This window comes from Somniosus microcephalus, chromosome 13, assembly GCF_052327205.1.
Source record: "Somniosus microcephalus isolate GS21.2 chromosome 13, FLI_Smic_1.0, whole genome shotgun sequence".
Lineage (NCBI taxonomy): Eukaryota > Metazoa > Chordata > Chondrichthyes > Squaliformes > Somniosidae > Somniosus > Somniosus microcephalus.
Window position 1 is genome coordinate 105,890,015 of NC_140999.1, and position 22,955 is coordinate 105,912,969.

Sequence of the window (22,955 nt, forward strand, 5' to 3'; positions counted from 1 at the left end):
GCACTGCAACCCGGTACCGCCCCCCCCCGCGGCCGACAGCCCGCACCTGCAACCCGCAGCACCGCCCCCCTGCGGCCACAGTCCGCACTGCAACCCGGCACCACCCCACGTGGCCACAGCCGCACTGCAACCCGGGCACCGGCCCACCCGCGGCCACAGCCCGCACTGCCAACCCGGTACCGCCCCCCCGCGGCCACAGCCCGCACTGCCCCTCGCGGCCACAGCCCGCACTGCCAACCCGGTACCCCGCCCCCCGCGGGCCACAGCCCGCACTGCAACCCGGTACCGAGCCCCCCGGCCACAGCCCGCACTGCAACCCAGCACCGCCCCCTGCGGCCACAGTCCGCACTGCAACCCGGCACCACCCCACCGCCCACGCGGCCACAGCCCGCACTGCAACCCGGCACCGCCCCACCCCGCGGCCACAGCCCGCACTGCAACCCGGCACCGCCCCCCCCGCGGCCACAGCCCGCACTGCAACCCGGTACCGCCCCCCGCGGCCACAGCCCGCACTGCAACCCGGTACCGCCCCCCCGTGGCCACAGCCCGCACTGCAACCCGGTACCGCCCCCCGCGGCCACAGCCCGCACTGCAACCCGGCACCGCCCCCCGCGGCCACAGCCCACACTGCAACCCGGTACCGCCCCACGCGGCCACAGCCCGCACTGCAACCCGGTACCGCCCCCCGCGGCCACAGCCCGCACTGCAACCTGGCACCGCCCACCCGCGGCCACAGCCTGCATTGCAACCCGGCACCGCCCCTCCGCGGCCACAGCCCGCACTGCAACCCGGCACCGCCCCTCGAGGCCACAGCCCGCACTGCAACCCGGCACCGCTCCCCGCGGCCACAGCCCGCACTGCAACCTGGCACCGCCCACCCGCGGCCACAGCCTGCATTGCAACCCGGCACCGCCCCCCCCCCGCGGCCACAGCCCGCACTGCAACCCGGCACCGCCCCTCGAGGCCACAGCCCGCACTGCAACCCGACCCCGCCCCGCCCCGCCCCTCGCGGGCACAGTCCGCAACCCGGCACAGGACTGGGACACTTTGCAACACAAGTGTAACACATTCATCAGACTGTTGCACATTGCAACATGAGCTGCAGTGCACTGTCATAGGACTAGCATTTTGCAACACGATTGTAATACATTGCAACACCAGTGTAGTGCACGATCACAGGACTGTTGCACATTGCAACAGGAGCTGCAACAGATTGCAACAGAGGTGTAGCACATTGCAACAAGACTGTAACATAAGGCAACAGATATATAATGCACTGTAACATGGGTGTGGTGTATTGTAACGAGTACTGTAATATAAGTGTAATGCAAGGAAGCTTGTGTGTGGAGGTTGAAGACGTGGGTATTGTTCTTAATAAATACTTTGCGTCTGTCTTAACAAAAGAGAGGGACGATGCAGACATTGTAGTTCAGGAGGAGAAATGTGAAGTATTAGTTGCGATAAATATAGTGAGAGAGGAAATATTAAGGGTTTTAGCATCTTTAAAAGTAGATAAATCCCCAGGCCTGGATGAAATGTCTCCCAGGCTGTTAAGAGAAGCAAGGGAGAAAATAGCGGAGGCTCTGACCATCATTTTCCAATCCTCTCCAGCTACAGGTGTGGTGCCAGATGACTGGAGGACTGCTAATGTTGTACCGTTGTTTAAAATGGGAGAAAGGGATAGACCGAGTAATTACAGGCCAGTCAACCTAACCTCGGTGGTGGGCAAATTGTTGGAAAACATTTTGAGGGACAGTATTAATCGTCATTTAGAAAGGCACGGATTAATCAAAGACAGCCAGCATGGATTTGTTAAGGAAAGGTCGTATCTGACAAACTTGATTGAATTTTTTGAGGAGGTAATAAGGAAGGTTGATGAGGGTAGTGGATCTGATATAGTCTACATGGATTTTAGCAAGGCTTTTGGCAAAAGCCCATGGGATCCAAGGGAAAGCAGTAAGTTGGATCCAAAATTGGCTCAGTGGCAGGAAGCAAAGGGTAATGGTCGACGGGTATTTTTGTGATTGGAAAACTGTTTCCAGTGAGGTTCCACAGGGCTCAGTACTAGGTCCCTTGCTTTTTGTGGTATACATGAATGATTTAGACTTCAATGTAGGGGGCATGATTAAGAAGTTTGCAGATGATACAAAAATTGGCTGTGTGGTTGATAGTGAGGAAGAAAGCTGTAGACTGCAAAAAAGAGATCTATGGACTGGTCAGGTGGGCAGAAAAGTGGCAAATGGAATTCAATCTGGAGAAGTGTGAGGTAATGCATTTGGGGAGGGCTAACAAGGCAAGGGAATACACAATAAATGGTAGGATACTGAGAAGTGTAGAGGAACAGAGGGACCTTAGAGTGCAGGTCCACAGATCCCTGAAGGTAGCAGGACAGGTAGATAAGGTGGTTAAGAAGGCATACAGGATACTTTCCTTTATTAGCTGATGCATAGAATATAAGAGCAGGGAGGTTATGCTTGAACTGTATGAAACACTAGTTAGGCCACAGCTAGAGTACTGCGTACAGTTCTGGTCACCACATTACAGGAAAGATGTGATTGCACTAGAGCAGGTACAGAGGAGATTTACGAGGATGTTGCCAGGACTGGAGAATTTTAGCAATGAGGAAAGATTGGATAGGCTGGGAACAGAGGAGGCTGAGGGGAGACTTAATTGAGGTGTATAAAATTATGAGGGGCCTAGATAGAGTGACTAGGTAGGACCTATTTCCCTTAGCATAGAGGTCAATAGCCAGGGGCACAGATTTAAAGTCATTGGTTTGAGGTTTAGAGGGGATTTGGGGAGAACTTTTTTCACCCAGAGGGTGGTGGGGGCCTTGAACTTACTGCCTAAAAGGGTGGTAGAGGCAGAAACGCTCATCACATTTAAAAAGTACTTGGATATGCACTTGAAGTGCTGTAACTTACCAGGCTACGGACCAAGCGCTGGAAAGTGGGATTAGGCTGGATAGCTCTTTTTTGGCTGGCACAGACACGATGGGCTGAATGGCCTCCTTCCATGCCGTAAATTTCTATGGTTCTATGACTCAATGTAATTGAGCATAATGCATTTTATTAGGTGTGTATCATATTGTAACAGGAGTGCAATATACTGTAACAAGAGTATTACACATTGTAACAGGAATATAATGCATTTTAACAGGAGTGAAATGCACTGTTAACAGGAGTGTATCACATTGTGACAGGAGTGTAACACATTGTGACAGGAGTATAATTGTAACAGGCAGTAACAGGAATGTGATATACTGTATCAAGTGTCTGACAAAATTGTAAATGTAACAAACAGCACAGGAAAGTAATACCCTGTAAACAGGAGTGTAAGAGACTATGGCCTAGAAATTGGGTTTTGGCTTAGCCAGGGCTTTAGCGCCGGAAATTAGTGCCGGCGCTAAGTCCCCTGCGCGCGCCAAAAATTCAGTGGCGCCGCGCCCAAACGGCTGCCGGCGCTACTGAAGGGTCTTAGCGCCTGGAAAAGGGCGCTAACTGCCGTTTCGCGCTGCAATTCCGGCGCTGCGGCACCCGATGCGGTGCGGCAGGCTGGGGAAGTGCAGGCCTCCTCCTTCCGTTAAGGAGGAGCTGCCTGCACCCGGCCGCGGCCCGCGCAAATCTGCTTAAAAATGAGCCCGGCACCTCGGACAAGTGCCGGGCTTGCATCTGTTCCGGGGGGGGGGGGGGGGAGAAGTCCGGGGAGGGAGCTGCGGGCAGGCGGCCAGCGGGAAAGCGGCCGGCCGCCGCGGGGCCTTTAATGCGCCGGCGCTAACTGCAGTAAGGCACCTCTGACAAAACGCTGGTTGGTTGCGGCTGCCACGGGCGAGGCGGCCGCAACTCAATTTCGGAGTTCGGGCGGGTTACCACGGCAACCGGGATGCTGCGCACACCGATGACGTCATCGGTGCCGGCGCAGTGCTACCGGAGCAACGCCGATTTAGGGCCCCAGGGAATTTCACTACTGGCCATAACTCCGGCGCAAGGCCCTCTAGCGCCTCAAATGAGGCGCTAAGGCTACTGAATTTTCAGCCGTATCTCTGTAACCTCCTCCAGCCCTCCAGCCTTCTGAGATCTCTACACTCCTCCAATTCTGGCCTCTTGCGAATCGCCGATTTTCTTCACTCTATCATTGGTGGCAGTGCCTTCAGCTGCCTAGCCCTAAACTCTGGAATTCCCTCCCTAAACCTGCTACTAGAGACCATTGTCAATGGCAAAATTAATTCTCACTTGGAGAAGCATGGGTTAATAAGGGACAGCCAGCACGGATTTGTTAAAGGCAAATTGTGTCTGACTAACTTGAATGAGTTCTTTGATGACATGAGATTAAAAGGACAGTGGTAAGTTAGATACGAATTTAGCTAAGAGAGGGGAGGCATCTTTTTTCTGACTGGAGAGAAGTATGCAGTGGGGTCCCCAGAGTCGGTATTAGGACCATGGCTTTTCTTGTTATATATAAATTACCTGTGCTTGGGTATCAAGAGTACAATTTTGAAGTTTGTGGATGATACAAAACTTGACAATGCAGTAAATAGTGAGGAGGATAGTAGAAGACTTAAGGAGGGCATAGATAGACTGGTGAAATGGGCAGGCACATGGCAGATGCAATTTAATGCGGATAAGTGTGAAGTGATGTACAACATGGAGAGACAGTATAATCTAAATCTTGAGTGGGTGCAAGAGCAGAGGGACCTGAGGATACATATTCACAAATCTTTGAAGGTGGCAGGGCAAGCTGATAAGACAGGTAAGAAAGTGTATGGAATACTTGGCTTTGTAAATAGGAGCATTGAATACAAAAACAAGGAAGTCATGCTAAACTTTTACAAATCTCTGGTTAGGCCTCAGCTGGAGTATTGAGTACTTTAGGAAGGATGTCAAGGCCTTGGAGAGGGGAAACATAGAAAAATAGAAGATAGGAGCAGGAGTAGGCCATTTGGCCCCTTGAGCCTGCTCCGCCATTCAATGAGATCATGGCTGATCATCCAAATTCAGTACCCTGTCCCTGCCTTCTCCCCATATCCCTTGATACCTTTAGCCTTAAGAAATATATCTAACTCCTTCTTGAATATATTTAATGAATTGGCCTCAACTGCCTTCTGTGGTAGAGAATTCCACAGGTTCACCACTCTCTGGGTGAAGAAATTCCTCCTCATCTCTGTCCTAAATGGCTTACACCTTATCCTTAGACTGTGACCCCTGGTTCTGGACTCCCTGGCCATCGGGAACATCCTTCCTGCGTCTAGTCTGTCTAATCCTGTTAGAATTTTATAAGTTTCAATGAGATCCCCTCTCATTCTTCTAAACTCCAGCGAGTATAAGCCCAATCGACCCAGTCTCTCCTCATACGTCATTCCTGCCATCCCAGGTATCAGTCTGGTGAATCTTCGCTGCACTCCCTCCATGGCAAGAACATCCTTCCTCAGATAAGGCGACCAAAACTGCACACAATACTCAAGGTATGGACTCACCAAGGCCCTGTACAACTGCAGCAAGACATCCTTGTTCCTGTACTCGAACCCTCTCGCTACGAAGGCCAACATACCATCCGCCTGCTGCACCTGCATGCTTACCTTCAGCGACTGGTGCACAAGGACACCCAGGTCTCGTTGCACTTCCCCTTTTCCTAATCTATTGCTGTTCAGATAATAATCTGCCTTCCTGTTTTTGCCACCAAAATGGATAACCTCGCATTTATCCACATTATACTGCATCTGCCATGCATCTGCCCAATCACCCAACCTGTCCAAATCATACTGGAGTTTCTCAGCATCCTCCTCACAGCACACACGCCCACCCAGCTTTGTGTCATCTGCAAACTTGGAGATATTACATCTAGTTCCCTCGTCTAGATCATTTATATATATTGTGCATGGTGTGGAGATGCCGGAGTTGGACTGGGGTGGACAAATGTAAGAAGTCACACGACACCAGGTTATAGTCCAACAGCTTTATTTGAAATCACAAGCTTTCGGAGCGCTGCTCCTTCTTCAGGTGAAGTGGAGAAATGCATAAAGACACAGCTTATATAGTCAGAGAATCATGTCAGATGTTTACAGGTAACCTTTCCAACTGCCATTTATCACACCTCGGCAGAGAGATAATCACAGCAGTCAAAGATGTGAATGGTGTCCAAACAGGTCAGTCAGGGAAACATTACATCAAAGAACAATGAGGTGGGGTCACAAGGGGTCAAATATTGCAGATGCTGGGGTCTGTATGAAAAACAAAAAAAGACAAAAAAACATTTTTTTGGCTGGAAATCACAGCAGGTCCAGCCGCATCTGTGTAGAGAGAACAAGCCAATGTCTGAGGAGGTCTATGCGATTTTTCGACGAGGAGGAACGCGATGGACACCTACAGACACTGAAAGACGCCCTTGTAAGAACGGGATATGACGCTCGACTCGTCGATCGACAGTTCCGACGGGCCACAGCAAAAAATCGCATAGACCTCCTCAGAAGACAAACATGGGACACAACCAACAGAGTACCCTTCGTCGTCCAGTACTTCCCCGGAGCGGAGAAACTACGCCATGTTCTTCGCAGCCTTCAACATGTCATCGATGACGACGAACACCTCGCTAAGGCCATCCCCACGCCTCCACTACTCGCTTTCAAACAGCCGCCTAAACTCAAACAGACCATCGTTCGCAGCAAATTACCCAGCTTTCAGGAGAACAGCGACCACGGCACCACACAACCCTGCCACAGCAACCTCTGCAAGACATGCCAGATCATCAACACAGATACCATCATCACACGTGAGGACACCACCCACCAGGTACATGGTACATACTCATGTGACTCGGCCAACGTTGTCTACCTCATACGTTGCAGGAAAGGATGCCCCGGAGCATGGTACATCGGCGAGACCATGCAGACACTGCGACAACGGATGAATGGACACCGCGCAACAATCACCAGGCAGGAGTGTTCCCTCCCAGTCGGGGAACACTTCAGCAGTCAAGGACATTCAGCCTCCGATCTTCGGGTAAGCATTCTCCAAGGTGGCCTTCGAGACACACGACAACGCAAAATCGTCGAGCAGAAACTGATAGCCAAGTTCCGCACCCATGAGGACGGCCTTAACCGAGATCTTGGGTTCATGTCACGCTACATGTAACCCCACCTGATGCAGGGTCATCCAGACTCGAGTCGACATTGGCTTGTTCTCTCTACACAGATGCGGCCGGACCTGCTGTGATTTCCAGCCAAAAAAATGTTTTTTGTCTGTTTTTTTGTTTTTCATACAGACCCCAGCATCTGCAATATTTGACCCCTTGTGACCCCACCTCATTGTTCTTTGATGTAATGTTTCCCTGACTGACCTGTTTGGACACCATTCACACCTTTGACTGCTGTGATTATCTCTCTGCCGAGGTGTGATAAATGGCAGTTGGAAAGGTTACCTGTAAACATCTGATATGATTCTCTGACTATATAAGCTGTGTCTTTATGCATTTCTCCACTTCACCTGAAGAAGGAGCAGCGCTCCGAAAGCTTGTGATTTCAAATAAAGCTGTTGGACTATAACCTGGTGTCGTGTGACTTCTTACATATATATTGTGAATAGCTGGGGTCCTAGGACCGATCCCTGCGGTACCCCACTAGTCACTGTCTGCCACTTGGAAAAAGACCCGTTTATTCCAATCTTTGCTTCCTGTCTGCCAACCAGTTCTCTACCCAAGTCAGTACCTTGCCCCCAGTCCCATGTGCTTTAACTTTACATGCAAATCTCTTATGCAGGACCTTATTGAAAGCCTTCTGGAAGTCCAAATACACCACATCCACTGGTTCTCCCTTATCTATTTTACAGTTACATCCTCAAAAAATTCCAGTGATTAGTCAAGCACGATTTACCTTTTGTTTATAATTCCCTGTTTTCTCTTTACCATCTTTTTTGAATAGTGGGGTAACATTAGCTACCCTTCAATCCATGGGAACTGTTCCAGAGTCTATAGAATTTTGGAAGATGACCAGCAATGCATCTACTATTTCTAGGGCCACTTCCTTGAGAACCCTAGGATGTAGATTATCAGGCCCTGGGGAGTTATCGGCCTTCAATCCCATCAATTTGCTTAACACCATTTCCCTACAAATACTGATTTCATTCAGTTCCTCCCTCTCATTAGAGCCTATGTTCCCTGACATCTCTGGGAGGTTATTTGTGTCCTCCTTTGTGAAGACAGAACCAAAGTATGTATTTAATTGGTCTGCCATTTCTTTGTTCCCCATTATAAATTCCCTGATTCTGACTGCAAGGGACCTACGCTTGACTTCACCAATCTTTTTCTCTTCACATATCTATAGAAGCTTTTACAGTTAGTTTTTATGTTCCATGCAAGCTTACTCTCATATTCTATTTTCCCCCTCTTAATTAATCCCTTTGTCCTGCTTTGTTGAATCCTAAACTGCTCCCAATCCTCAGGTTTGCTGCTTTTACTGACCAATTTATATGTCCTCTCCTTGGATCTTATGCTATCCCTAATTTCCCTTGTTAGCCACGGTTGATTCACCTTTTTTGTTTTATTTTTATGCCAAACAGGGATGAACAAATTCTATAGTTCATCCATGCGATCTTAAATGTTTGCCATTGCCTATCCACCATCAACCCTTTGAGTAACATTCCCCAATTAATCCTACCCAACTTGTGCCTCATACCATCGTAGTTTCCTTTATTTAAATTCAGGACCCTAGTCTCTGAGTCAAATACTTCACTCTCCATCTTAATGAAGAACTCTATCATATCATGATTGCTATGCCTCAAGGGGCCTCGCACAACAAGATTGTTAATTATTCCTTTCTCATTACATAATACCCAGTCTAAGATGGCCTGATCTCTAGTTGATTCCTCGACATATTGGTCCAGGAAACCATCCCATATACACTCCAGGAATTCCTGCTCCACAGTATTATTACTAATTTGGTTAGCCCAATCTATATGTAGATTAAAGTCACCCATGATAACTGCTGTGCCCTTATTGCACGCGTCTCCACTTTCCCGTTTATTGCCATCCCCAACCTTTGCATTGCTGTTTGGGGATCTGTATACAACTCCCACTAATGTTTTCTGTCCCTTGGTATTTCTCAGCTCTGCCCATACAGATTCTACATCATCACATCAGAGCTAATATCCTTCCTTACAATTGTGTTAATCTCCTCTTTAACCAGCAATGCTACCCCACCTCCTTTTCCTTTTTGCCTGTCTTTCCTGAATATTGAATACCCCTGGATGTTGAGTTCTCAGGCCTGGTCACCCTGGAGCGATGTTTCTGTAATCCCAATCATATCATATCCGTTTACATCTATTTGCGCAGCTAATTCATCCACCTTATTACGAATGCTCCTCGCATTAAGACACAAAGCCTTCAGGCTTGTTTTTTTAACACTCTTAGACCTTTTAGAATTATTATTTACTGTGGCCATGTTAGATTTAAACCCCTGATTACTCTGACTGCCACTTTTGCTTTTCTCCTTCCTGTCTTTTGCTTCTATCCTTGTTTCCCTTTCCTCTGTCTCCCTGCACAGGTTCCCAACCCCCTGCCATTTTAGTTTAAACCCTCCCCCACAGCACTAGCAAACACTCCCCCTAGGACATCGGTCCCAGTCCTGCCCAGGTGCAAACCGTCCGTTTTGTACTGGTCCCACCTCCCCCAGAACTGGTTCCAATGTCCCAGGAATTTGAATCCCTCCCCCTTGCACCATTCCTCTAGCCACGTATTCATCTGAAATATCCTTCTATTTCTGTTCTGACTAGCACGTGGCACTGGTAGCAATCCTGAGATTACTACCTTTGACGTCCTATTTTTTAATTTACCTCCTAACTCCCTAGATTCAGCTTTTAGGAACTTTCACGGTTTTTACCTATATCATTGGTACCTATATGCACCATGACAACTGGCTGTTCACCCTCCCCTTCCAAAATGCTCTGTACAGAAGAGTTTTACCAGGGTGATACCAGGGGATGAGGGACTTCAGTTATGTGAAGAGATTACAGAAGCTGGGATTATTCTCCTTAGAGCAGAGTTAGTTAAGGGGAGACCTAATAGAGGTATTCAAAATTATGTGGGGTTTTGCTAGAGCCAGTAGGGGGAAACTATTTCCTCTGGCAAGTGGGTCGGTAACCAGAGGTCATAGATTATTAATAATTGGCACAAGAACTAGAGGGGAAATGAGAAGAAATGTTTTCACACAGAGGGTGGTTAAGATCTGGAACACACTACCTGAAAGGATGATGGAAGCAGATTCCATAGGAATTTTCACAAGGAAATTGGGCATGTACTTCAAGAGGACTAATTTGCAGGGTTATGGGGAAGAAGATGGGGCTTGGGACTAAATTGGATAGCTCTTTCAAAGAGCCAGCTCAGGCACGACAGGCCTAATGGCCTCCTTCCGTGCTGTAAGATTCTATGGGGGAAAAATTCGGTATCGTCCATTTTGGGGCGCCAATATCGGGTGAGTGCAACTATTAGCACCGGGCGCAAATTAGTGCCGGCGAACGGGAAATTCGTCTCCAGCATCCCTGGAGGTGATTGGAGCACTAAATCAAGCGCTACACACCTCTCTTAGGGCGCTAACGTCAGGGAACGAGGCGCTACCTCAGAGCACTACTCAAGCTCAGGCGATGTCAATCACCTTGTACTCAGACTGGCGCCACCCAGTTCTTAAAGGGGAGGGTCCATCATGCTGCACAGCCTCACCCTGCTCATTGCTGCATTTGTCCTGGGCCTGCAAGGAGGTGTCAATCTTCAGCAAAGATTCATGGTGGTTACGCAGAGGCCCAGGGAGAGAGCTCGCTGGTTTAGCGACCAGGCATTGGTGGCTCTGGTTGTCGCTGTGGAACACCGACGGGCAGTACTGTTTCCAGACACTGGCAGGAGGCCATTGCCCCGGGAGTTTACAAGGGTGTGGAGGAAGGATGCCCAGTACGTTTCATCCAGGAGCCTGGTCCAAAGGACTCACACATAGTGCCGTAAGGAGTTCAACAACTTCACTCGGGTGGTCAGTGTGAGTACATGCTTGAAAAAATCTCTACATCCCGCCATCTCAACCTCACTCTGTGCACAGACGGTATAAATCCCCAAAACTCACCCAACAACTATGCCCATTTACTAAAAGTCACATCCACAACCCACACTTTGCAGACATTAACGGCTCTTCAACTATGGTTGACACATCTGCCAAACACATGGCTACACACTCACTCACACGCTGTCCTTTTTCTTGCAGACCAAGCTTTCCCATAATAGGAGGGAGCAACAATGCACGGGAGGAGGTTAGGCTGAGCTGCACCCCCTCACACAGCTGGAGGAGCGAGTTCACAGACTCATCGCGAGTCATGTCGTCGGCGCTGTGGCTGTTGGAGAGGTCGACCCCCTTGGGGACAGCAACGGTATGTTCATCATCTCTCTCTCCTCTCTCATACCACTTCCCCCTCACAACACCAGCCTTTCCCACTTTCCATCTAACTATACTGTCTCCATTCCTTGCTCCCTTCCTGCCCCCCTCCCCTCACATTAAAGCCACTTTTGTACCTTCCTGCTTTCAGATAGTGAGCCGCCATCTGACCAGCCTGTCCCTCAGCCTCCCAGTGGCAGCGACGCGGGAGAGGAGGAGGAACACGCAGCCGGCGCCTCTCCACCTGCGTCTCCCGAGGGTGTTCACTGAAGGGGAGCAGGGGATTTGGATCTGATGTGGGTGAAGCTCCGGGACCCAGTGGGCTGCAGCAACGCCATGGGGGAAGGGAAGCTCGGGGGCCATCTCCCCGGTTGGTGAATGCGCGCACACGTTCTGTTGCACAGGACTTGGACGAGGACCTCAATATAGCGGCAATGAATACTCAGGCAATGAGCATGCATACGGAGCTCATGGGTGCAATGGCAAGGGTGCCCTACAGCATGGATGCACTGGCTAGGAGCGTGGAGGAGTCTGCATCCCACACAGCTGTCATCTGTACGCAAACCCATGACCCTATCCTTGCCTCGTTGCAGAGGATGGTTGAATTGCAGAGAGACTGTGGGGACCCAGAGCCCATGCCCCGTGTAATGGGTGAGGTGGCAGCATCTATTGCAGCACAGGCCGAGGCAATGCAATGGCTTAGTGCTGGAATCGAGTCATTGGTTGGTGCCATCCAGTCTCAGACTGCTCTGATACACTCTCAGATTGATGCCACACAAGTGCTGACTGCTGTCATCGTCGCTGGGTCGACCACTGTCCACCGGGGATCTGACGGTGCCGCAGCAGGCCAGCAATTTGCGTTTGAGCAGATTGCTCCAGATGCTGAGGTACTGCCCCGGGGGAGTGGCAGTGTGTTGTTCGAGCAGGAACGTGCTGTCCTCTCTCAGGATGACAGCATTCCTGCTCCCACCACTGCCACTCTGCCATTGCACTTGCCACAGCCTGTAACCCAGCCAGCCCAGACTGCTGCCACCCATGCAGAGTTGGTGCAGTCTGCAGCCGGGCCCTCCAAGCCCAGAGCTGGTCGAGGTTGTCCTGCAAGGCCATCTGCAGCCTCTGCATCTGAGATTCAGCAGCCTTCCGCCAGCCTTGCTGCAGCCACTGGGGCCACATTATGGAGGAGCAGTAGGGTGGGAAGAGGGGAAGTGCGAAGGGGAGGGAGATCATCCTCGAAGGGCGTATAACTAAAACTTCTCCAACAAATGGGGGGAATGTTTGTCCCAGAGTTGGATGTGTATTTAAATATATTGTTCACTCTGTTAAGACTTATTTCGATGTGGTAAGAATCAGTTTTGTTTGTTGATGAATTGTTGTGTTTGTTTGTTATTGTGTCATCAGCCAGGTGCAGAGTGGATAACCCTTGCCCCAGAGGAGCCAGCCAACAGGTTGATGCGGTGGTTGGAACAGGTCTGGGACACCAGTCTGGCGCAGGATGAAAGCATCATGGCTGCTGCCAGGATAGCGGGCATTGACGGCGAGGATGCGCTGTCTGTGGTCGCAGACCAACTGGACGTTGAGAGAATGGAAACCTTTGCAGTTGCAGAAAACCTCTGCATTTTCATGAGGTGCTCGCAGTGCCACATGCATGCAGTCAATGCCGCCCTGAACCATGGGGAAGCCCGCTATCCTAGCGAAGCCACATGCTCGTTCACACTGTTTGTCTCGGATCTTGGGGAATGAGATGTACTCCCTTCTCCTTTTGTATAGAGCATTTGTGACCTCCCGGATGCAACAATGGACAGCGAAGTGGGAGATGTTTGCAATATTCCCTGTTGAAGCCTGGGAGGAACCGCTGGCATAGAAGTTGAGAGTCACCGTCACCTTCACTGCCACTGACAGAGACGTCCTGGTCCTGAGCTGAGGCTGGAGCTCTGGCTGCAGGAGGTGGCAGAGCTCTGTGACCACCTCCTTGCTGAAGAGCAGCCTTCAGAAACACTGCTCCTCGGACAGATGGATATATGAGAATTGCTCCTGGAATACCATGGGAGGGTAAGGTCTCCTGTGCAGAGTCTTGTTGGCCCTCCTCCCTCTGGCCACGTTGTCCACTCTCTCTCTCCGCCTCCGCTGCCTCCGATGGTGAACCTGGAGGATGAGGCCCCGTGCGAGTACAGCCCCCATTAAATCTTCTAAATGTGGTAGTAGTAAAGCTGACAGAAATGGGAACCTGAAAAGTGTTGGCAAGGAACAAAACTCCTTGTAGGACAGCGTTAAATTTCTCCAGACACCTCTCTCCCTCTCTCAACCTGCGTATGCACACTCCGTAAACTTGAGCTCATCCAAAACTCTGTTGCCCGTGTCTGAACTCACACCATCCCGTTCACCCATCAGCCCTGTGCTCACTCACTTACATTGGCTCCCAGTCCGGCAACACCTCAATTTCAAAATTCTATTCCTTATTTTGAAGTCCTTCCATGGCGTTGCCCCCACTCTCTCTCTGCAACCTCTTCCAGCCCTACAACCCTCCGATAACTTTGTGCTCTTCCAATTCTAGCCTCTTGGACATCCCTGATTTTAATCGCTCCACTATTGGTGGCCGTGCCTTCAGTTGCATCGGCACTAAGCTCTGGAATTCCCTCCCTAAACCTCTCCCCCTCTCTACCTCACTCTCCTCCTTTAAGACACCCCTTAAAACCTACCTCTTTGACCAAGCTTTTGGGCATTTGTCCTAAAATCGCTTTATGTGGTTCGGTGTCAAATTTTGTTTGATAATGCTCCTGTGAAGCGCCTTGGCATGTTTTACTACGTTAAAGGCGCTATATAAATGCACGTTGTTGTTGTCAATACGTTGAAACATGACTATAATGCACTGTAACAGGAGTGTAACACATTATAATAGGAGTGTAACTCTTGCTAGAAATTAGGGGTACCTAAAATGTATATGGTTACGCAAATGAAACTGTGATGCAAATAATACCTTGTGGAAGGGAGAGCTCCCGAAAGTGGATCCATGCTGGCTCTAGTCTAACACTCTTGGGCAGTTCAAGAAGAAAGAGAGAGACACGTGAGACGAGAAGGAGAGCTGTTCGCGCAAGGCACCGTCTGTCCGATTGGGGCTGGTACTTGCTACTTGTCACGGTCGTATGTTTTTGCTGCATAATTAGTGTGTTATATTCCTCCTTAATCTCCAATTAAACACAATATACCCACCATATCGGTTGCAGTCGATCCTGATTATTCGAAAGACCAGAGTTAAGTTAATCTCAACAAATTGGCGACTCCACCGGGACTGCAAAAGGGTTATTGTTGTCGAAACGAGTTAAAGATGGACTCGGTCTATAAACACCGTTAAAAGGCGCCAGGCATTGCAGTCGGGTTGGAAACCTCGTAAGGGGTGCATTTCATCACTGAAACCAAAACCAAAATGGCAGATGCATATTATAAAGACAAAGTCGCAAACAGTTAGGATAAGTTAGGGGTCCCAGGGGCCTAAGCGGTGATCAGAATAGTACAGAGTGACAAGAAGCATCACTCTGAGAGTTGGGATAAGGCATCCCAGGTTCTTGCAAAGAAAATCAAATTTAAGGAAGCCGGATATAAACCGGCTTACACAATCCACCTGTGCGCCAAGCATGGAGACTTGAGAGTCGAACAGGTGAGAGAAGAGAAGCATAAAGAGCAGGAGAGACAGTGGGTGAAAGAGAGGGAAAAACTCTAAGCTGCATGCATCTGAAAACTCAGCAAAGGAAGGAAAAAACAGGGAATTGTGGAGCCAGGAAAAGCTGTTGAGATTACAGTTTAAAAGGCGAAAAAGAAACTTAAAGTTGAAACCAACACTGAGGGTACCAGCTTCTGTGCCAAGAAAAATAAAACACAAGATTACTGAGTGAAATGAACCATAAAAAAATGCTGTGAAAGTGTGTGTTAAAGTGTGGAAGTTTCCCTAACTATGAATGTTTAAGAAGTTATAGTATTCCTTTTGTCTGAAAGTCTGTCTTTCAAAGAAAGTGTCTGTTAGGTTTGTTTCAGCTCCACCCGTTTTTCTGGGCATAGAGTTAAAGGCCGTTTAACCCTTTGTAGTCTTGTCTTGGGTGTTGAAAGTTTTGAGAAAGTGTGAATATATTGAGTGTGTTCATTTCAATTTAAGATTGTGCACCTAGAAGTGGGGAAAACCTTGTGATCTACATTTTAAGTTAAAGACGCCGCTGTGGATATATTTTGACTGGGACGGCAAACTGTAAATCATTTTAAATCAATTTGAACGTTTACAAAGCACTGTCTTCTTAATTTGGCTACTGCAAGTCCGAGACCCCACCCTCTAAGTTTCTGATAAGTAAGAAGTAATCAGTAATTATAAATTGGGTTGGAAGAGAAAGAATAAATTAGTCTATGATGAAATAAAGAAAGATCCTGCCCCTTTTCTACTGTCAGTGTAGTGTCCCTTTTAAAAAGAGGCTGTATGAATGTTTCGAAGCTGCAAGCTGAGGGAAGCTCCGCCCTCTTTTTCCTTTTGTGCAGAACATTCATGATTTTTGATTAAACGTGAAATCTAATTTTTCTCCAGTTATATTTAATATTTTTATCGTCATTTGGAAAGGCATCTGAAGAAAGAATAAAGAGAAATATGATGTAATTTACTGGGTTTTTGTAAGCATGGGCTATAGGCCCAGAAATTTGGGTCGGGGGCTTCCGGCGGGTGCAAGCCCCCGACCTGCACTTATCTTGCGCGCCGGCTGTTGAGCTGTGGGCCCCCGTGGGATTCCGATCCGGGGCCTGGTCCAGCTGCTGGCGCGCAGTGCTTGAGTGTCCCAGGGGCTCAGTTAGTTCGATGCGTCCCCTGGGATCACGTGGACCATGGGGAGCCAATCGGAGCAGGGAATGCTCCATTCATAAGTCTGACAGGAAGTGCTGTCAAGACTTATAAATACGACGGCCCCAAAATAGCACTAAAACTTCAAATACATTTTTAAAAACATCACATTTTAAAAATCTATATATATAAATGGCTCTGTCTGTCTGTCTGTGTGTATGTCCATGGTAAACTCAAAAGTTATTGAGCGTACCTACACATGTTATATCAAAAGAAAGCTTATGATTAGGGGAGTGTCATAGGCGTATTTACTTTTTGGTCAGACAAAAATTGCTCGGACAGTATACAGAAAACGTTCAAAAAACGGACAAAATCCGCTCATTAGCGTTGAGTGACGTGATGGTTGACCAGTCCTACGGGGGAAGCGTGGTGCGTCACGGGGGGCGTTTCATGGCGTGTGTGGGCGGGGCCTAATCCTGCAGCCTGCCGTGAGTGCGGGAGCGGGAAAACAGATACACAGACATAGACAGAGACAACCACGCGGCCCGAGAGCTTGAGAGACAGCGAGCATACACACACAGAGACAGATACACCCGCGCGGCCTGAGAGCCCGAAAGACATTGAGCGGGTGAGCGGCGGTGGCGGGCCGGAGTGCAGATACACCCGCGTAGCCTGAGAGCCCGAAAGACATCGAGCGGGTGAGCGGTGGTGGCGGGCCGGAGCGGGAGCTGAGCTGTGGTCACTCGAGCCGGGCCTGAGGCGCTACGCCGCGCACGGGGGCTCCGGGTCACCAAGGCCGGGCTCTGAGTCCAACCCCATCCCTGGGGTGTCTTCCTCTCTTCTCTATCTCCTTCCCTCACTCTCTCCTTCTCTCTCTCTCTCTCTCTCCTCTTCTCTCTCTCTCGCTCCTTCCCTCTCTCTCTCTCTCCTTCCCCCTCTCTCTCTCTCTCCTTCCCCATCCCTGGGGTGTCTTCCTCTCTTCTCTATCTCCTTCCCTCACTCTCTCCTTCTCTCTCTCTCTCTCTCTCTCTCTCCTCTTCTCTCTCTCTCTCTCTCCTTCCCTCTCTCTCTCTCTCTCTCTCTCTCTCCTTCCCCCTCTCTCTCTCTCTCCTTCCCCCTCTCTCTCTCTCTCTCTCCTTCCCCCTCTCTCTCTCTCTCTCTCTCCTTCCCCTCTCTCTCTCTCTCTCTCCTTCCCCCTCTCTCTCTCTCTCTCTCCTTCCCCCTCTCTCTCTCTCTCTCTCCTTCCCCCTCTCTCTCTCTCTCCTTCCCCCTCTCTCTCTCTCTCCTTCCCCCTCTCTCTCTCTCTCTCTCTCCTTCCCCCTCTCTCTCTCCTTCCCCCTCTCTTTCTCCTTCCCCCCTCTCTCTCTCCTTCCCCCCTCTCTCTCTCCTTCCCCCCTCTCTCTCTCTCTCTCCTTCCCCCCTCTCTCTCTCTCTCTCCTTCCCCCCCTCTCTCTCTCTCCTTCCCCCCTCTCTCTCTCTCCTTCCCCTCCTCTCTCTCTCTCCTTCCCCCTCTCTCTCTCTCTCCTTCCCCCTCTCTCTCTCCTTCCCCCTCTCTCTCTCTCCTTCCCCTCTCTCCTTCCCCCTCTCTCTCTCTCTCCTTCCCCCTCTCTCTCTCTCCTTCCCCCTCTCTCTCTCTCTCCTTCCCCCTCTCTCTCTCTCCTTCCCCTCCTCTCTCTCTCTCCTTCCCCCTCTCTCTCTCTCTCCTTCCCCCTCTCTCTCTCCTTCCCCCTCTCTCTCTCTCCTTCCCCCTCTCTCCTTCCCCCTCTCTCTCTCTCTCCTTCCCCCTCTCTCTCTCTCCTTCCCCCTCTCTCTCTCTCTCCTTCCCCCTCTCTCTCTCTCCTTCCCCCTCTCTCTCTCTCCTTCCCCCTCTCTCTCTCTCTTCCTTCCCCTCTCTCTCTCTCCTTCCCCCTCCCTCTCTCTCCTTCCCCCTCCCTCTCTCTCCTTCCCCCTCCCTCTCTCCTTCCCTCTCTCTTGCTCTCTCCTTCCCCCCCTCTCTCTCTCTCCTTCCCCCTCTCCCCTTCCCCCTCTCCTCTCTCCTTCCCCCTCTCCCTCTCTCCTTCCCCCTCTCCCTCTCTCCTTCCCCCCCTCTCTCTCTCCTTCCCCCTCTCCCTCTCTCCTTCCCCTCTCCCTCCCCCTCTCTCTCCTTCCCCCTCTCTCTCTCTCTCCTTCCCCCTCTCTCTCTCTCTCCTTCCCCCTCTCTCTCTCTCTCCTTCCCCCTCTCTCTCTCCTTCCCCCTCTCTCTCTCCTTCCCCCCCTCTCTCTCTCCTTCCCCCCTCTCTCTCTCCTTCCCCCTCTCTCTCTCTCCTTCCCCCTCTCTCTCTCCCTTCCCCCCCTCTATCTCTCCTTCCCCTCGATCTCTCTCCTTCCCCCTCGATCTCTCTCCTTCCCCTCTCTCTCTCTCCTTCCCCTCTCTCTCTCTCTCCTTCCCCCCTCTCTCCTTCCCCCCTCGTCTCTCTCCTTCCCCCTCTCTCTCTCTCCTTCCCCTCTCTCTCTCCTTCCCCTCTCTCTCTCTCTCCTTCCCCCCTTCCCCCTCTCTCTCCTTCCCCCTCTCTCTCTCCTTCCCCCTTCCCCTCTCTCTCCTTCCCCCTCTCTCTCTCTCTCCTTCCCCCCTCTCTCTCTCCTTCCCCTTCCCTCTCTCTCTCCTTCCCCTTCCCTCTCTCTCCTGCCCTTCCCTCTCTCTCCTTCCCCTTCCCTCTCTCTCCTTCCCCCCCTCTCTCTCTCCTTCCCTCTCTCCGTCCCTCTCTCTCTCTCCTTCCCCTCTCTCTCTCTCTCCTTCCCCCTCTCTCTCTCTCTCTCTCCTTCCCCCTCTCTCTCTCCTTCCCCCCCTCTCTCCTTCCCCCCCTCTCTCCTTCCCCCTCTCTCTCTCCTTCCCCCCTCTCTCTCTCCTTCCCCCTCTCTCTCTCCTTCCCCCTCTCTCTCTCTCTCTCCCCCTCTCTCTCCTTCCCTCTCTCTCTCTCCTTCCCCTCTCTCTCTCTCTCCTTCCCCCTCTCTCTCTCTCTCTCTCTCCTTCCCCCTCTCTCTCTCTCCTTCCCCCTCGTCTCTCTCTCCTTCCTCTCTCTCCCCTCTCTCTCTCTCTCCTTCCCCCTCTCTCTCTCTCTCCCCTCTCCTTCCCCTCTCTCTCTCTTTCTCCTTCCCCCTCTCTCTCCTGCCCTCTCTCTCTCCTTCCCCCTCTCTCTCTCTCTCTCTCCTTCCTTCCCCCTCTCTCTCTCTCTCCTTCCCCCTCTCTCTCTCTCTCTCCCCCTCTCCTTCCCCCTCTCTCTCTCTCTCTCCTTCCCTCTCTCTCTCCTTCCCTCTCTCTCCTTCCCCCCCTCTCTCTCTCTCCTTCCCCCCCTCTCTCTCTCTCTCTCCCCCTCTCCTTCCCCCTCTCTCTCTCTCTCTCTCTCCTTCCCTCTCTCTCTCCTTCCCTCTCTCTCTCCTTCCCTCTCTCCTTCCTCTCTCCTTCCCTCTCTCTCTCCTTCCCCCCTCTCTCTCTCTCCTTCCCCCCCTCTCTCTCTCTCCTTCCCCCCCTCTCTCCTTCCCCCTCTCTCTCTCCTTCCCCCCTCTCTCTCTCCTTCCCCCTCTCTCTCCTTCCCTCTCTCTCTCCTTCCCCCTCTCTCTCTCTCTCTCTCTCTCCTTCCCCCCCTCTCTCTCTCTCCTTCCCCCTCTCTCTCTCTCTCTCCCCCTCTCCTTCCCCCTCTCTCTCTCTCTCTCCTTCCCTCTCTCTCTCCTTCCCTCTCTCCTTCCCTCTCTCTCTCCTTCCCCCCCTCTCTCTCTCTCCTTCCCCCCCTCTCTCTCTCTCTCTCCCCCTCTCCTTCCCCTCTCTCTCTCCTCTCTCTCTCCTTCCCTCTCTCTCTCCTTCCCTCTCTCTCTCCTTCCCTCTCTCCTTCCCTCTCTCCTTCCCTCTCTCTCTCCTTCCCCCCCCTCTCTCTCTCTCCTTCCCCCCCTCTCTCTCTCTCCTTCCCCCCCTCTCTCCTTCCCCCTCTCTCTCTCCTTCCCCCTCTCTCTCTCCTTCCCCCTCTCTCTCCTTCCCCTCTCTCTCTCCTTCCCCCTCTCTCTCTCTCTCCTTCCCCCTCTCTCTCTCTCTCTCCTTCCCCCTCTCTCTCTCTCTCTCTCCTTCCCCTCTCTCTCTCTCTCTCCTTCCCCTCTCTCTCTCTCTCCTTCCCCCTCTCTCTCTCTCCTTCCCCCTCTCTCTCTCTCTCCTTCCCCCTCTCTCTCTCTCTCCTTCCCCTCTCTCTCTCTCTCCTTCCCCCTCTCTCTCTCTCCTTCCCCCTCTCTCTCTCTCTCCTTCCCCTCTCTTCTTCCCCTCTCTCTCTCTCTCCTTCCCCCTCTCTCTCTCTCTCCTTCCCCCTCTCTCTCTCCTTCCCCCTCTCTCTCTCTCTCCTTCCCCTTCTCTCTTCTCCTTCCCTCTCTCTCTCCTTCCCTCTCTCTCTCCTTCCCCCCTCTCTCTCTCCTTCCCTCTCTCTCTCCTTCCCCCCCTCTCTCTCTCCTTCCCTCTCTCTCTCCTTCCCCCCTCTCTCTCTCCTTCCCTCTCTCTCTCCTTCCCTCTCTCTCTCCTTCCCTCTCTCTCTCCTTCCCCCCCTCTCTCTCCTTCCCCCCCCTCTCTCTCCTTCCCCCCCTCTCTCTCTCTCCTTCCCTTACCTTGCTTTAAAGTATTTAAAAATAATAAACCTGTGGAAAAAATGTTTAATTTTAATTAATTCACCAGTTACCTTGTGAAAAGCAGGCCTTACGCCTGCTTTTTACATGTCTAAATTCTGCAGGCTTACGTTCCCGGGAAAACCTGTAAAAAAGACCGAAGTTCAATGCGCACGCGCAGCCCCTCCTGCGCACGCATTCGACCTCTGAACCCCTTCGTTCAGAGGAACGGAAGTGCCGGTTTCCCGCGCATGCGCAGTGCATGCAGGAAACCGGCACTTCCATTGGGCCTACGGGTGAGTAACCCGTGCGTACTCACCCATGGAGACCCAAATTTCTGGGCTAATGTGTTTTGTTAACAAGATATTGGTCTGAATTAAATTGGAATTATTAAAGTTAACTAACCTATTAAATTGTAAAAACCCAACTTATATTGTGTCCACAGTGACATTCTGGTTGTGTCAGCCGTGGCTCAGTGGGCAGCACTCTCGCCTCTGAGTCATGAAGGTTGTGGGTTCAAGTCCCACTCCAGGGACTTGCGCACATAAAGCTAGGCAGACACTCAGTGCTGAGGGAGTGCTGCACTGTCGGAGGTGCCGTCTTACGGATGAGACATTAAGCCGAGGCCCCGTCTGCTCTCTCAGGTGGACGTAAAAGATCCCAAGACACTATTTCGAAGAAGAGTAGGGGAGTTATCCCCGGTGTCCTGGGGCCAATATTTCTCCCTCAACCAACATAACAAAAACAGATTATCTGGTCATTTTCACATCATCGCCGCGTGCAGTGCCCCTCTTGCACCCTGGCCGCGATTTTTGGTAGCGCCCCCTGACATACCGCCGGACGCTATGTCCGACGGGGTCAGGGGGGCTTACCTGCGGCCGGGGTGGTGCTAATTAAAGGGGAAGTGCCGGGCAGCCATTTTTTTTTGCTGGCTGTCTGCCAGCACCTGCCTGCGTTGCCGTCCCCGGGCCACTCTGAAGCCCCCCTGCCGGCTGCACTCCATGAGCCCGGCACTTCCCTTGAGTGCCGGGCTCTTTTGCCAGCACTCCGATCCCTGATGGCACAGCTGAGCGCCGGGTCATGCTGTGCTAGGCCCCTCCCCTTTAAGGTGAGGAAGGCCTGCAGTATCGCAGCGCGATGTGCCGCAGCGCATAGCGCCGCAATATTCCCTCGCAGTGTCCCAAGCGGGAGACGGGGCGCTTCTAGTAGTGCCCTGTTTCCCTCTTGGGGCGCTGATGAATTTTGGCTGTGGGGGGGCGCTAATTTTTTCGGGAAAGTAGCGCCCCGGCGAAGTTAGCACCCCAAAGGGGTCGCGACTCAATTTTTCCCCCTATGACTCTATGAGCAAAGATCTCCAGGCAATCTTTTGATAAGATTACCTGAAAGCCAAGAGTGGCTTGTATCGGATGGCACACGTGGCATGATATTGTGTGTGTGTGTGTGTGCGCAGATGTGATTTGTTACGTGTGAGGTAATTAGCATGCGGAAATGCATGGTGAATTTGCACTGAATGACGGGTCTCCGACTTGCTCAGTTACTTGACCTGAAATGGTTAATGTGGCTCAGGAGAGTGAGACAACTTTTTAAATCATCACGGCATTGACGCATACTCCAAAGAGAAACCGACTTTGAAACAATCATGATAGAGTTAAACACACTGGTACTTGTCAGAGGGATTAAAATTTAAGTGAAAAGCAACGTAGAATTTGGATCAGGACAATTGAGGGCTAAGGAGAAATCTTTTTAGCAAGAATTATCGACAAGATGGATACAAGTAAAAGAGAGACCTGGAGAATCTTTTAAGTCCATGATTTGTTGATTAGGTGTTAAATCGTAGCTTTCTTTACAATGTCTGTTTTCTTGGTCTGCATCATTGTCGCGTGAAATGTATGTACTTATTCAACATGCTAATGATTGTAAGACTGAATTATAACTGTGACTGTAATAATTGTGTTTTGTAGGTAACAGAGTGTGGGAAAAGCCAGTCTGAATCCAGTATGAGGTGGTTTTGGTGGTGCCTCCTGTGTGAAGCTTGGGGACTGACAGGTGCACTGACTAACGTGAGTAAGCTGACACAGTGGGATTGGGAACCAAAAGTGGTGGGAGAGGGAGTGAGTAGAAAGGAAGAGACAA